We start from the raw sequence: 16671 nt of genomic DNA, 5'->3' as shown, positions 1-16671 counted from the left end.
GTCCGGTGTGTAAACATCGCCACTGGGGGGGAGACAAAGGCGGCCGGGCGTGTGCCGTGCAGTGCCGGCCTTCATATGTAAATTGCTCGCTAACAGCACTTGCCCCGACAGTATGTTGCAGGCTACGCGGGGGATCTTTGTCTTTGGTGGTGACTGTGGTGGTGGGGGGGAGTAAGGGGGGGGTTTAAGTCACGTGACATCGCCGTGCTTCACCATTCCCGGGGTCGTGAGCAACCGAGACTGGAGGTACGGGCGCTGTGTGTGTGTGCTGTGTGTGCTGTGTGTGTGCTGTGTGTGTGTGTGCTGTGTGTGGTGTGTGTGTGTGTGTTGTTAGTGTGTGCGGTGTGTGGTGTGTGTTGTGTGTGTTGTGCTGTGTGTGTGTTGTGTGTGAGTGTTGTGTGTGCTGTGTGTGTGTGTTGTGCGTGTGTGTTGTGCGTGAGTGTTGTGTGTGAGTGTTGTGTAAGTGCTGCGTGTGTGTGGTGTGTGTGGTGTGCTGTGTCTGTGCTGTGTGTGTGCTGTGTGTGTTGTGCGTGAGTGTTGTGTAAGTGCTGTGTGTGTGTTGTGTGTGAGTGTTGTGTAAGTGCTGTGTGTGTGTGGTGTGCTGTGTGTGTGTGCTGTGTGTGTGTGAGTGTTGTGTAAGTGCTGTGTGTGTGTGTGTTGTGTGTGTGGTGTGTGCTGTGTGCGTGTGTGCTGTGTGCGTTGTGTTGTGTGTGGTGTGTGCTGTGTGTGTGTGCTGCGTGTGTGTTGTGTGTGAGTGTTGTGCGCGTGTGTTGTGTGTGAGGGTTGTATGTGTGTGTTGTGCGTGTGTGTGTGTTGTGTGTGTGCTGTGTGTGTTGTGTGCGAGTGTGTGTTGTGAGTGTTGTGTGTGTGTTGTGAGTGTTGTGTGTGTGTTGTGTGTGAGTGTTGTGTAAGTTGTGTGTGAGTGTTGTGTAAGTGGTGTGTGTGTGTTGTGTGTGAGTGTTGTGTGTGTTTTGTGTGTTGTGTTTAGTGTGTGTGAGTGTTGCGTTTGTGTTGTGTGTGGTGTGTGTGAGTGTTGTGTGTTGTGTGTAAGTGGTGTGTGTAAGTGGTATGTGAGTGTGTTGTGTGTGAGTAGTGTGTGGTGTGTGTTGTGTGCGAGTGTGTGTTGTGTGTGAGTGTGTGTGAGTGTGTGTTGTGTGTGAGTGTGTGTTGTGTGTGAGTGTGTGTGTTGTGTGTGAGTGTGTGTGGTGTGTGTTGTGTGTGAGTGTGTGTGTTGTGTGTGAGTGTGTGTGTTGTGTGTGAGTAGTGTGTAAGTGTTGTGTGTGTTGTGAGTGAGTGTTTGTGTCGGGGGAGCGGTGGTGTCGTGGCGATCGGCGGGCCGCGGTGGCACGAGTTCAATCCCCGCACACGGCCAACACCGGTAACGATCATCTCTGAACCGCTCCTTGTCCAGATCGAGGAAACATCGCCACTGGGGAGACAAAGGCGGCCGGGCGTGGTGTGGTGCTGGTCACCCCCCCCCCCCCCTACTTCATAGGTGCTACTCGCTCACAGCACTTCTGTCCACGCTATACGGGGAAGATCCTGAGTTGTATTTCATCGTTACCATTGTGCGCGGCTGTCATCACGACCGCAATCGATCGGCTGACTCCGGCATCGACTCGGATCGATCATCAGCAGGAGTGGAGGGAGTGATTGTCGCAGACTCAACAGTATCGCCGGTGATCATCATCTGGGGGGTCATCATCGTCATCATCATCATTGCGCAGGCTCCATCTGCACGTGGCTTGTACGATCCTAGATTGCACACACACACATGCCTTCATTCAGCGGTGGATTGATCATGGCTGAAGGATAGTGCGTGTGTGTGTGTGTGCGTGCGTGTGTGTGTGTTCTTTGTGTGTGTGCGTGTTCTTTGTTCGTGTGGAGCGGTGGTGCAGCGGTTAGCGCTACGCGGCGCAACGAATTCGGCGACCCGGGTTCGATTTCCCGCTTCACGGCCAACAACCACCGGTGACGATTATCAGAACCGGTTCCTGGGCCTCCCCTAGGTCGACTCAGCCTCAAAATGAGTACCTGGTACGATGTGTAAACATTCGTCAGCGGGGAGACAAACGCGGCCGGGCGTGGTGTTGGTCACCCACCCCTTTGTGTGCCGTGCCGGCCTACATAGGTGCTCGCTAACAGCACTTGCCCCAACAGTCTGTTACAGGCTATACGGGGGGTCTTTGTCTTTGTTGTTTTATTCATGCGAACGCGGTTTGATTGTAAACAAACGAGGTTCCAAACAAAGAGTGGACGCTCGCTGAACCAAAAGACAAAGGTTCCACCCCACCCCACCCCCGTGTAGCCTCTACAGAGTGTTGGGGCAAGTGCTGTTAGCGAGCACCGACTGTCAAACCACACGGTTTATCCCGCATACTTGGAAAGGGAATTTTAGTTTTCAGGTCCATACGGCGTACAGCCGTTTTCAATACGGGAAAAACCTTTTTTTATCGATTTGTGTGTTTATCCTATGTGATGGGACTTTGTTTGAACGTTGAGATGTGTAAGGGGCACGGGGTGACCAATAAGATCTGAATTGGTCTGTAAATAAGGTAGGGCAGTGACAAGGGTTTGATAGGTATGGAACTAATTTTGACTTATAACTTTCGTGACTGCAGGAATTCATATTCTTGGTTCTTTCGGTAAAGTCACGTAGATAGAAAATACAATAAAAAAAATTTAATACAATTTAAAATTAAAATAATAAATAGAAAATAATTAAATCAAATTACTCACGACGTTTCAAACACACAGAGAGACGTCTCGTTACCAGTCTTCACAATGCAGGCCCGTGCATGACGCGTTGCGTGCAATTTTAAATCCACGTACACCCACATCTCTTTGCGACTGCATTTCTGGATGAAGAACTTCCCCGTACCGTGTCGGACATGGGTGTCGTTTCTCAAACGAACTTCGCCACGTCGAGATTGTAGACTACTCGTTATTTCGACCACTGTAAGCTGCAAACACTCATGCAGCAACTCATGCAGCGACTCCTGTAGCGTTAGAAGACTCCCTGCCTACCCCGTGCCCTGCTCTGTCATTAAATATCCTCAACCAGTTCCACCATCCTCGGTCAATTCACAATTATCGAATCCACCCATCAACTAACTGTACACTTTAAATTTCGATAAAAAGCTTTCGTGACTGCAGGGATTCATATTCTTGTTCTTTCGGTAAAGTCACGTAGAAGGGAAATAATAAATATGACATACAAATATTTATTTTTACTAATGTTTTATTTTTATTATTTTATTATTTCCCTTCTACGTGACTTTACCAAAAGAACCAAGAATATAACTCTTCACTTGTTGCTCCATTACGTATTTGGTGGCAGACTACACCCACCCTCCACCAGCCCCACACAATTATCGCAATCACAGCTTTGATATTACATCTCGACATCTATTTGACCATACTTCACCACTCTCGTCTGTCTATGTTGGTGCAGGGATTGGAGGAGGGTGGGTGGCCACAGGACCGGTGCAATACATCTCTCGACAGGATCGAGTATAGGTGGGACCCCTTTAAACCACAGGCATGTGTGGTTAATGCAGACTCGATGCCTTTGTAATTGGTGTCTGTCTGGAACATGCTAACACTGGTATTTAAGCCATGAAGGGTAAATAAGTCCTTTTCCATCATTCAATATCAGATTGTCAATTTAATTACATTTCAGGTGAGGTTATACTGTGTATCAAAACAACCACGCATTGTGAGTTATCGCGTTTAGTTGTTGTTCCTAAAGCCCCTTTTACCCACTCTTGTTTTCATGCGTGTTGCATCTCGCTCACTGGAACACAAAAGTTGTCGTCGTGACGACCCATACGCGTCTCGATCAGACAGACCACACCTCCGCGGTACACACACACAGACGCAGACGTAACGCACGTGCATCACCTTACGTAACCGCAGCGTTTAAACGCGTCAACGTTCGCCCCGAAGGGATTTGACACCCCGATTGCCAGCTTGTTAGGTAAAATCCTGACGTCAATTCGCAATTACCTGGTACAGTATCTGGAGTAAGCGCTTCTGTCGGTGCGCTGCCGAATGAGGGCTACCGCGCGCCGTCCGTGTCAATCGCGGGGATTGTTTGATCGAAACTTCTCCACGCTGGTGGATGCGGGTTGTGGTTTAAAGATCAGAAGGAGGAAAGCTGAGAGACGTGGGAGCATGCGAGTGTGTGTGTACACCATCGTGTCTGTACACCATTGTGTGTACAGACACGCTGTTGTGGGGCGCGGTAGTGGAGCGATTAGCGCGGCGCTGCGCTATGGACCCGGCGACGACCCGAGTTCGATTCCCGCTCACGGCCAACACGAGTGACGATTATCTGAACCTGTCCTGGGCCTCCACTAGGTCGACTCGGCCTCAAATAAGTCCCTGGTGCAGTGTGTAAATTCGTCGCCACTGGGGAGACAAAGGCGGCCTGGCGTGGTGCTGGCCACCCACCCCCTCGTGTGCCGTGCCGGCCTTCATAGGTGCTCGCTAACAGCACTTGCCCCGCCAGTCTGTGCAGGCTAATGAGGCTATACGGGGATCTTTGACTGTTTATGTAGTCGCTTGTATAACAGGGGTGAAATGTGTGTCATCAGTACGAACTAATGTCTATCTAAATGTATCTATCTCTGTACGGATCTCTAATTCACTCAAAGAAATACGATAAGGTCCAACAGTCGATGCCTACATGGGCCTTCCAAGCATTGTAAACATGCCAACGTTGGATCAACGTTGGGTCAACGTTGGCATCTTGGTTGGAACGATCCATTCCTCACTGGGTTGCGGCCCAAGGATTAACAGCGGAATTTGTATTTGTATTCATGGAAACTAGAGACCGATTCGCAAGCTGATGAACAAACATGTTATTTTATTTGACCTGGTGAAACGACATTTGTCTCTTACTCTATTCACAATTTACATAATACATTCTTTTTAAAAAAAAAGTGTTTCTGATACAGTCCAATATATCATGGTTACTGGCTGCAATATTATTAAAGGACAGATGGATTAAGGACTGCGTGGATTAGACACCCAGTGGCCTCAGGGCAGAACACGTCTCTAGGTTGGATGATGGCTGATGATTGAGACGAATGATGGAGTGGCAGCCAAAGGATAGAACCCGCTGGCCGAGATGATGTCAGCGATGGAGATGGAGTGATAGAATCAGCTCCTGCGCAGGAGCCAGATGGATTGTTACATTTTCAGGATCGTGAGAGATGTCGTTAGGCTTTGGAGAGGCCTTCATCCAGCAGTGAACCGATTATGGATGATCATTATATGTCCACTACATTGATAGAAAATGTGCATTGATGTTATGAGACATTTACGTTGATATCTCATGTTTATATTTATAAAAAAGCACATCTTAACAAACATTTTCTTCCATGTTTCAAGACATGTACGGTAAATTTTTCATTCGTGGAGTTTCTGCACATTGCCCTACGAGGCTCGGGAATGGAAAATGGCTAAGCTGGATTTAAGAAAACGTGCTGAGCAGCGTCACGAAGACAGTAACGCCACATTCGCATGTCTACGAGGGCAGCCGTGCGAGTGACAGTCCACAGAGGCGCCTGTGAAAACTTCTCCAGCGCTGACAACGGCAGTGTGTAGTGGCGAAAAGTCGGCCCGTCGCTCAAAATCGCCAAATACACGCGGCAAATGGCGCCTGTGAGAATAGAGGTTTTTAATTTTTCTATTCGCACATCATTTGGGCAGAGCGGTGGCGCTGTGGTTAGTGCAGCAACCTAGGTTCAATTATGGGCCACGGACAACGCATCGGTGGCGAGTGCTATCTGAGTCGGTCCTGGCCATGACCCCCTTGGTGAAGTAGGGTCATACAAACCTGTAGGCTTATAAGGTATCGGAAGGCCTTCACCCAGAACTCGACTGATAAAGGGCCGTAATGTACACATAACGCCACGTGTCATTGAATCACAAATCAATGTGTGAGACTGAACGGCTACAAGTCCTGGAATTGTCGGGAAATGGAATTGTTCCACAACTCCACTGCTGGATATATATATAACTTGTCTTCTAACATTTATGACTAATTTGTCTCTCATGGTGGACATTTTGTAAGGAATGTGGGGTTAGAGGTGACGTCGTGGTTATTGCACTGCACTATGAACCTGGCGACCTGAGGTCCCGAGTCATCACCACCACCCCCTGCCCTTTAACCCGCACTGACCAGCCTCGTGAAATATGGTCAAGCATCCCCATTCAACTGAGAGGGCTCCATCCAGTAGTGGATTGACAAAGGGATGTACATAAATCACATTGGTTGATTCTACTCTTGTGCGTGTCGATGTTTTCAGGAGATAAATGCCAATGTCGAGTTCTGCTAGTCACAACGAGACGGCTTCATGAGAGAGCTATATGTAGTTTTGCCTGTTCCTCCTTCGTTTGAAGAAGCGCAGGCTGCAGCGGTTTACTGTATGACGACATTCGATTGCCCCCTTGATCACAGCTATGAAATTGCATTCGCAAAGAAATTATAGGGCAAGCATGTCGAATGCAAAATCTTGACTCTTAGTTTGGGTCTCATTTTATTGCTGTGAGCAGTGGTGTGTCCTATTGTTGGTGTGTACGGCGCGAACGCTCTAATTTATGCTTCGATGCACAACGTAAGGGATGCTGGGGTGTAATGGTCAGCGCACTGGACTTGCAATCCATAGTTCGTACGCATGTTGAACTTCTTTTGCACCGTACGTAGCTGACCGTGCTAATCAGCGGTCATCAGTTCGATTCGATCTCCCCCTCTGCCTCTGTCCACCCAGCAGTGTCAATGGGCGACGCCGCAGGCGGGGTCAATCGTCAGGTCGGTTGTGATGGGGTGCAGTGTGGGAGAACTGGCACCTCTTCCCAAACGTCTGGACAACGCGGAAAGGGGGTAGGCCAAAAACCCTATAGAGTCTGGAGCGGTTCTCCAGAGCTCGCCCCTGTCGGAGGCCCTTCTGCCAGCAGTGGAGTGAACACGCAATTGCAGGGCTGCAGCCTCGCGTTGCCACAGCACAACACGTCACAAGATAACAGCGCCTGCAATTTTACCCAGAAAAGCCTTATTTATTCTCACCGCCTTTTTTTTCTGAAGTTCGTCGAATTGGCCAATTCGACGAACTTCAGAAAAAAAATTGCACAATTCGACGAATGATTGCTTGACAAGCGGAAGGAAACCAGAGTGCCTGGAGAAAAAACCCACCACAAACCTGAGTGGGCACAATTAGAGTCTATAATCCATTGCGGTATTACCATCTCCAGACCACATCGGAGCCCAAGCCGACAATTCCTGGTTTTCCCTGACAGTCTCCCAAGCCGAGCACGAATTGGGCTCAACCCTGCTTGGCTTAACGGTCATTCGGTCGTAGGCCAAATCGCCCTTAATGGGTGCCATGCATTTCATTTGCTCTGATCCCTTGGCTGCCCCAGCTGCCCTGGCACTAGACCACGGTTTCATAAGCACTTCTTGGACTCATTTTGGCCCTGGTCTTTTAGTTTCATTTTTAGCCATGCCTCTCTCTCTCTCTTTCCCTTCCACATGTCGCCTCCTTCCTGTCTCTCTGGGTTAATATCCTCATTTCCGCTCCCCAACCGCACCACCGCCGTCTTGTTTTGCTGCCCCCCCCCCCCTATTCTCATTGGGACGTGTTTGGTATTCTCCTGTATAAATTCGATTTTGTCACTGGTGTACCTGTGAAGCAAAATCCATCCCGCACATCCGATTAGCACGTTTGACGACGTACGGTGCGAATGAAGTTCAACGTACATTGTTGTTTTGCATTCTCCCCACCTTTACCACTCCATACTTGCCCAGAATGGTGAAGTATGGTCAAATAACATTCACTGCATGCACATCGAGGGGAGGCCCTCACCCAAGCAGTAGATTAACTAATCAGCTATGTCCATGCACTTGTTAATGCAATATTCCCTAGGGACTTGCAATCTCCGTGGCCTTTGATGGCAATAATGATTCTTATAAATTATATATTACTGCTTCCTCCCCGTGTTATTCTGACCTCTATTCACGAAACCCAACTTCTGTACGCATGACTGAAGTCCAGTTTACCGTCACATATTTTCTTGCACAGATTGCACTTTGGTTTTAGAATTTAGCCAAGCTGTGGTGGCTATGCAAGCATGTAATCCAGCACTCTGGAGGCAACAAGGGTTGGTGGGTCGCACAAAGGCCGTGGAACCCCCCCCCCTTGAAATAATGCAGGGCTGCATCCATATCCTGGCTCGCCAGGAGAAGCCAGTGCAGCAGGTGGACTAATCGTCATCCTTTTCCTTCTGTACGAAGACAGAGTGTTGTGCCCTTGCCCGTGTTTGTTAACATTTGCCCCAACAGTGTTTTGGAGGTTGAAGGGCTTTCTTTCTCTTTGGAGTGTGAGTGAGTGAGTGTGTGGAGTTTGTGTGTTCTGCCCCCTGCTCTGCATGGGGGTTTCCTCAGGTACAGCGTCACGGTCAAGTGCGCCACCGTCTCGCCAGTGACCGTCAGGAGTGACCATCGGGAAGACAGTGCACTTGAGGAAGACCCATGCAGAACGGGGGGGAGAACATACAAAATCCACACACTCACTGCCGACGAGCAGCGTGTCAAGGGGTTAAACCTGTCCCATCGCATCGGATTAAAAAATAAAAACTACTAACGCAGTCACTGGCGTTGGCCAAACATCTCAATCCAAGGACTCTCCCTCATAAATACATTTTGCACTTAGTGTGGCTTTTCTGGGTAAATAAGACATTATTTCAAAATGTATTTTAAAAAATCTTTGTGTTTTAGCGGTGTGTAGCTTGTTACCAAATCACCTGATCTTAGAAGCTTAAGCAGAGCTTAAGCCTGGGTGGTGCTTGGGTGATGGAAATATCATCCGTAATAACAGGTGTTGTAGGTTTTGGGGCTACGTGGTGGGCATTAGAGGGCAGTGCTGCCCTGTACATCTTTTGCCGCCGTGTCTCCACAAGACACCTTGACCACCACGGTGACGAGATAACTTCCTCGCCTGGTATCAGAGGTCGCAACCGGGTACCCGATACCCGTACCCTACCCGATATCCAGCTACCCGTACCCGGCCGGGTATGGGTGCGGGTACCCGTTTGCGACCCTGGTGCGGCCGGGTACGGGTACGGGTAGGCCGTGAGTCACTGCTGAGTAACCGTTTGTCACTCATTTCCCAACGTCTTGTCTCTTCTCACAATTCAAGTTCCTAGAATCAACCCACCCGCGCCTGCAACATGGCTTCATCCCAGAGGTCGCAATCGGGTACCTGATACCCGTACCCTACCCGATACCCGGCCGGGTACGGGTAGCCGGGTATCGGCTAGGGTACAGGTACGGGTACCCGTTTTTGACCCTGGTGCTGCCGTGTACGGGTAAGGAATCAAAACCCGTTTGCGACCTCTGCCTGGTATACAAGAGATCGTGGGGTTGATCCCAACCCTGGCGCCTGCATATTTGGAGTTTGAATGTTCTCCCCGTGGTCGTGTGGATTGTTCTCGGGGTCCTCCGGTTTTTCCCTCCACACTTAGATTCATGCGGTTTAGAGTATTTGGCTGCTATACACTTTCACGTGACAAGTCACTTCATTGAGCTATTATTTGTGGCCAGGTCGCTTCTGAAAAAGAGCTGTATAACTCAGTGGGCCTTATCTAGTGGAATATAAAAGGTTTTAGTTTAGTTACCAACCTGTACCCACCAGTGTGGTGAAGTATGATCAATTTAACCATGACTATCCACACGGCGTGAGTAGGCTGTCGCCCGGTATTGGATCAACACCACGCTCGCTGTACACGTACCGATGCGCGTTGCCATTTCATTGCACGAGAGGCGTCTTTGTAAACACATCGTCCGCGTGCCTGAGCTGAGGTGGCACTTGGCAAATACGAGTGGAGTGGGGTGGGGTGCATCTGGTGCACAGACTCATTTGTGTTTACAGCTGGAGTACTGTATGGGAATTGGATAACAAACACCGCCGCGTTCGCTGAGCGTGCAGTGTTCTTCTTAGAAGCAGTCTTGACCGGGAGGACGGGTTTCACGTAATAGTCAGCTTTGTAATGCAAATAGCGTGGGTGGCGTAGTGGTTTGAAGCCGGTAACCTGAGTTAGATTCCTGGCCACGGTGAATGTCATCTGTAGAGAGTGATGTCTGACCCTCAAACCAGTCCTGGGTCCACCCATCTCCACCCCCCCTCAGCCAGCACTGACCAGAGTAGTGAAGTATGGTCTCTGTGACTGACGCAATCTCTGTGACTGACATGGTGTGGGGAGGCTTTTCTCCAGACACGGATTCTATCACACGAATTGTTGCGCCATCTTAAGAATGAACATTCAATCGATGCATCGTCAGACCCTTAATGTGCCACCTATTCACAAACTCACACAAAGAAAACAATAACTTTAATGAGGGCTTGGATTACGATTTAAAAAAAAAATCAGTTGAGTGCCATAAAAGTTATTTGCTGAATACGTGGGCATTTTGTTTCACAACTTGTGGATTGGATTCAAGTCTCCGAATCTGAATTTCATTGTTAGTGGATTAAAGACCACACCCAATGTTCCTGGGGTAAAATGTTCGGTGAATTCTCAGGAGCATTGGGTTATAATTACAATACCTAACAACCCATGTATGTGCTACCATTCTCTGGGGATTACACAACAGTCATCAGGCGCGGAAATAAAAATTCTGCTGACTGAAGTTTGGGGAGTCTGTGGTTTACTGCCGAGTAAAACGATTGAAAGTTTTGGCAGGAAAGTGTGTTTTCGGCCGATTTTATTTTAAGCAGCCATGTGACTAAAGTTTATTATGAAAGCTTCCCCATTGCCCGACGAAGCATGGCATCTCAAAGAAGTGATCACAGCACCATACAGCATGACCTGCTTTACAGTGTTTAATATTGATCTACATCAATGTATAATGCCCCCGTCCCCCTCATAATGTGATGAAATCAGCTCCTGTACGGGAGATTGATTCAGTTTCATTTATGAAGTATAAACCTGTGAGCCATGCGGCTCTTGACTCGGGTGCAACCGCAACAAACAAAAACATGAACAAGAAACATCTTGAAGTGACTACACGCAAGATAAAAATCCAGGAAAAAACAGCGAGGTCTTCCAGAAAAAGCACCGCATCTCAACGCTGTGTGCAAAATTCCAGTGGGATGCAAGTCAAACAATAACAACCATAAGACAATTTTGATTAACGTTATCAGGCTAACTCTGTACTACAACAAACAAACATGGCTAAACCAAAACGTTTTCTAAATCACCTAACTAAAGCTATAAAAACAATGTAACAGTGATCATAGGAACTGTGATTCAAATTTAAGAATAAACGATATACATAACATGTACGACCAAACTTTGCAGCCATAGCTGGCTGCACGAGTCACTCCATAACAGCAGGATTAATTGTTGCAAATTGCCAATTCCATTAATGAGTTGCTAGTGCTAGGAATACCAGGTATCTGAATAAATCCCATGCACGTGTAGTAATTACTCAGGAGGCTTGACGACGGGATCGGAGGCACACTTATTTATTAACACAACTTGTATACAGTTAGCGAGTATACACAGGACCTAAGGGGTAACGTCCCCTTACTCGGCTAACAGGGAGACACAACATCTAAGCCCCGCTAACCTAAGCCCAAGTCCTCCACTAGGGAGCTAGGGGAGGCTACCTGTCCCAGCCCTGGTCAAGCTGGGATCCGACCCCCTGAGTTCCCAGACCTGCTCGTCAGTCTGGGCTCTCGGGGCCACGCCACCGGCTTGCCCTGGTCGGCCCTTATAAGGACAGCGAGCCAGGGGAGCTCCGGGGCCTATTCTAGCTGGTCTTCCGTCTTCGCTGGTTAAAGCTGATACCTCGACCTCGAGCCCTCCGGCTCACCCCCTCTTATAGTCCGCGGCCCCCCCGGGAGGGGCCCGTGGGGGATGCAGGTGCGGACGTCGGTGTGGCCACCTCTTATGTGTACGGCCCTAACCACGCCCCTTGTGTTTGTTTGCCATCCGCTCCCATACACAATTACACCTCTACATCACCCCCCCCTGTACAGCTCGCAGCCGTCCCCGGCTGCAACAAAACCAGAATAAAGGTGCATGCCTCCCCAAAACCGTGTGTGCCTCGCGTAAATTTAACAAGAACGATAACAGTCATAACAACAACAACAACAGGAACAGGTAGAAGAAGAAAGAGAAAAAAAAATAACCCGGCGCACCCTCCCGAATAAATACCCCATTCCGCAAACCCAACATATATACACGCGCTCCGGATGCCCCTCCCCCACTGTCCGCAAGGGCCCCCCAACGGCCGACCTCACAATAGTCTGCGCGTTTTGGCGCGCGTTCTCGCGGCGGGCCCGTCACAAGGGCTCGACCCGGCACGCTCAATGGTGGTTGGTGACGGTCCGGGTGCAAGAGAGTCTGGCGTCGCTGCCGAGTGACCCCCGACCCCTCCGGGAGGGGTTGGCGGGCGTGGACCCGTCACTCCTGTTGCCTCTGGAGATGGAACAGTTGATGTCATGTTAGGCGAGAGCAGCGACGTCGGGGAGTCGGCGGACCCCTCACACGTTTGGCCATGCGTGTGTGTGTGTGAACCACGGGCCGGCGCAATGAACGGTTTCAACCTTGAGGGGTGCACGTACCACCGACGCCTCCCCCATTTGACGCGAACACATTGCGGCCGTAAGACCTGTACGACCTCCACTGGCCCCCGCCACGGCCGTACCAACTTTGACGAGGTTGCCAGTGGCACCTGGGGACAGTGCAACCATGCCCTGTCCCCTGGTTTCCATTTGAACACATGTACCCGCCCCAGCCGAAGCCTCTCGTTCGCCTTCTGGCGGAGTTCAGAATTTTGCACGGCCGCTTCCCGCGCCTCAGACAATTTGCTGATGTTAAATTTAACGTGTTCGGACAAGGTAGACTTCGCCTGAGGCGCCGCGAGCTTCAGCTGGGTCATCACAGGGGGGTTAGCCTCGCGGCCATACATTAAAAAGAAAGGGGAAAATCCGGTGGCCGCATGGGGAGCCATCCTGTAGGCCTGCAACACACCGGCTATGCGAAGGTCCCAATCTGTCTGGGATTCGGACACCTGTTGGGACAGCATAGACGTGATGGTCCGATGTAGCCGTTCCACCATCCCGTCAGTTTGAGGGTGATACGGGGAGGTCCGAATTTTCTCCGTACCCAAGAGGTCGCACACCTCGCGGAGGAGTTTTCCCGAAAAATTCTTACCCTGGTCAGTAAGCAGCCGTTCCGGAGCACCTTTGTCGAGGACATAGCCCTGGACAAAGGCCTCCGCGATGGCTGCTGCCGACTGGTTGGCCAGGGGCCAGGCCATAGGCCATCTCGTGAAGTATTCGACCCCTGTCAATAAATACCTATTCCCCCTGGGTGTAGCGGGAAATGGCCCGAGTATGTCTAGCGCAACGAGCTCGTTAACCCGGGAAACCTTTATGGACTGCAGCGGAGGGTTGGACCCCCTAGCTGGTGGCTTTCGCTGCGCGCATTGCGTGCACGACCCCAGGAGATCCCCCACGTCCTTTGCCATGCCCGGCCAGAAGAAATCGAGCTGGAGCGTGGCAAAGGTCTTGTGAACCCCCAAGTGCAGAAGCCGCTCATGAACAGCCCATACCACCTTACCCCTCAATGCTGCAGGCACCACGAGCTGCTGGCGGCGGGTTTTTCCGTCCCAGTGCATCAAAAGACCCTGGAACAACCCCCACGAGTCAATGTTCGCCACCCCCTGCCCAACCCCCCCTGCGCGACGGCGCAGAGCGAGGAGGGAGGTGTCCTCCATTTGGAGGCGTCCCCATTCCGCGACCGACAACCCCAGCAACGAATCCCTCCCTTCTTGCTCGATAGGACCCGAAGCCAAAGGCGCATCGGCGGCGGCCACGAGGACCGAATCGGTGGTGACGTTCGGGGGCCTACAACGCCCCGAACCCAGGAGGCAAGCGCACTCCGAAGTGGGTGGCAACCGTGACAGGGCGTCAGCGTTCGTGTGGCGGACGCCCTTACGATATGTGGTGACAAAGTCGTAGTCCTGGAGAATCTCCAACCATCGAGACAACTGGCCCGATGGTTGTTGAACCCGCAGAGCGTACTGTAGGGCCGCATGATCTGTACGGACGGTGAAACGCCGACCGTACAGATATGGGCGGTACTGCTGAATGAAATAAACAATTGCCAATAATTCCCGACGGGTAACGCAGTACCGTTGTTCCGCTGGAGACAGTACCCGACTACCGTAAGCCACCACATGCTCTACGCCCCCAATGAGTTGGGACAGCACGCCCCCGATGCCCGTGTTACTTGCATCTGTATCGAGCAAGAAGGGTTGTGAGAAGTCGGGGTAATTCAACGGCGGAGCCCCCACCAGGGCATTCCGGAGGGCGTGAAAAGCAGCCTCCTCCTCCAGCCCCCAATGAAACCTGACTCCCTTGGACGTCAAGGCATGCAATGGTTTCGTGATCGTAGCGAAGTCAGCCACAAACCGTCGATAGTACGACGCGAACCCAATGAAACTCCTGACCTCTCCCACCGAGGTGGGAGTCGGCCAGGAGCTGACGCATTCCGTTTTGGCGGGATCAGTGGATATCCCCGAGCGCCCAACAATGTGACCCAAATACCGCACCGATTCGCGGAGCAAATGGCACTTCTGCGGTTTAAATTTTAAATTGGCAGCCCGCATTTTGAGAAAAACAGCACGCAGCCTCTGGAGGTGTTCCTCGAAGGATTTGCTAAAGACGATGACATCGTCCAAGTAAATTAAACACGAATCCCATTGTAAGCCTGCCAAGACCAGTTCCATTAACCGCTGAAAAGTTGCCGGCGCAGAATGTAAGCCCATCGGCAAGCGGTTAAATTGGAAGAGACCTTGCGGTGTCCGAAAAGCAGTTTTAGGTTTTGATTCGTCATCCAGAGGAAGCTGCCAGAATCCAGATAGTAAATCGAGGGTGGAAAAGAATCGCGCCCCCGCCAAGGCATCGAGCGACTCATCCATTCGAGGAAGCGGGTACGCATCTGCCACAGAAATTTTGTTCAATCGCCGAAAGTCGACACAAAACCGCAGTGAGCCGTCGTGTTTTTTCACCAAAACGATCGGTGCGCCCCACGGGCTGTTGGAAGGGGAAATGATATCGGCGGCTAGCATGTCATCAACAGCCGATTTGACATGATCCTTTTCGGCGGGACTGAGCCGAAAGGGATTTTGGCGGATTGGCGCGCTGTCACCCGTGTCAATATGGTGTCGCAGCAATTTAGTACAACCAATATCAAATTTGTGTTTACTAAAAACGTCGGCAAATTCTTTCAGGAGAACTCGCAGCTGCGCACGCTGCGTGTCGGACAGATCCACAGATCCCGCGCAAAGTGCATCCAGCCATCCGTCATCACAGTCCGAATGCGGTCGCGACGGAGGATCGGTGGTTACCTGACCCACGAGTGGTTCCTCATAGGGCGCCGGCGTTGCGTGTGCAAGCACGGTCCCTTGAGGAACCACGGCCGTTCGCGATCCTACATTAAGGACTGCAATGAAGGGGTCCCCATCCCCTTTCACCATGGTCTGAGCCGCTAGCAAATCGGGTCCATTGACCCCGGCCCGAGATGGTCCCAACAAGACCCCCCGATCCGCAACCCCTTTAGCAAACGGCCGACGCAACCTAAGAGGGACGAGCATCTGAGCCCCCGGGGGTACGCGCACAGTTTTTGTCACGAGCGCCTGCACGGTGGCAAACGCCCGACGCTCCGTGGTGGGGGAAGACAAAAATGTAACACGTCGGCCCGATGGGAGCTCGATGCACCCCTGGTCAATCAAGATACGGATGGGCATTTTGGCCAAGAAATCCGTCCCCAACAGGCACGGAACGGCGAGTGAGGAGGAAACCAAAACAGGCCCGGATAATTTAATGTCTCCAATGCAAATTTTGGCGCGGATTTGCCCAATAATGCCCAGCGAGCCCCCGTTAGCAGCATAGCATGGCACGTCAACAGGGAGCAAGGGACGACTTTGAACGGGAAGGATGTTATAAATCAAATCAGATATAATGGTCGCCGATGCCCCTGTGTCAATTAAAATCCGCACCTCTACCCCATCAATATGACCGACCACAACCGATGATCCCGCCGACGCAGCAACGACACGATGGGCGAGCTCCGACCACTGACCCGGTTGGAGCGCTCGCCGCATTTCAGAACAATCGCGCGCGATGGGCGGCGATTTTCGAACCCTGTTCAGTTGAGCGCGTGAGTGTGTGTCGGATGTGTGCATGGGCCAAACGTGTGAGGTGCCACGACTCGCCGTATTTCTCTGCTGGAGCTTGGGTGGAGACGGCGTGGCGTCCTGACGAGGTGTCGCTCCGCGCTGACGGGGAGCCCGGCATCCTGACGCAACGTGGCCTTGCAGGCCACAGTTGTAGCAGCGTGTGAGCGCCCCAGATGGCCTGGGCTGCTCCTGGCGGCTCGGTCCATTCCGAGCCTGCGGTGCCGCCGATCTCCATTCCCCCCGCCGCTCCACCCCGCAGACCTCCTCTGATGGGAGGGCGGTGGCCGCCATGGCATGGCCGGCCACCCCCTTGGCAGCCTTGCGACGCAGGGACCGCAAGCCCCCGTGGATGTGGCGCGCGACCAGCAGGGACGACATCTCTCCGTCGTCTTGAGCCAAGACGGCGATGTCCA

At 51.4% G+C, this 16671-nt stretch overlaps 1 protein-coding gene across 5 annotated transcripts in view; it reads left to right on the top strand.

Annotated features, from left to right (window-relative positions):
* Positions 1 to 201: 201 nt before the first annotated feature.
* The window catches only part of SLC46A3 (solute carrier family 46 member 3), a 33788-nt gene continuing 17318 nt past the window's right edge, over positions 202 to 16671 (top strand). Inside the window, exons 1-2 of one of the 5 annotated variants that reach the window (XM_078600998.1) lie at positions 229 to 246; positions 3455 to 3519. The gene's annotated coding sequence lies outside the window, so the exon portion shown is untranslated. Of the gene's footprint in view, positions 247 to 1657; positions 1748 to 1898; positions 2038 to 3454; positions 3520 to 16671 lie in introns of those variants that run through there. The other 4 variants (XM_078600996.1, XM_078600997.1, XM_078600999.1 and 1 more) reach the window with 4 other exon arrangements.

Source organism: Lampetra planeri, chromosome 15 (assembly GCF_965212315.1).
Source record: "Lampetra planeri chromosome 15, kcLamPlan1.2.h2, whole genome shotgun sequence".
In the NCBI taxonomy this organism is placed as follows: domain Eukaryota; kingdom Metazoa; phylum Chordata; class Hyperoartia; order Petromyzontiformes; family Petromyzontidae; genus Lampetra; species Lampetra planeri.
Note: the sequence above shows the minus strand (reverse complement) of the source record. Positions and strands in the feature narration are given on the sequence as shown.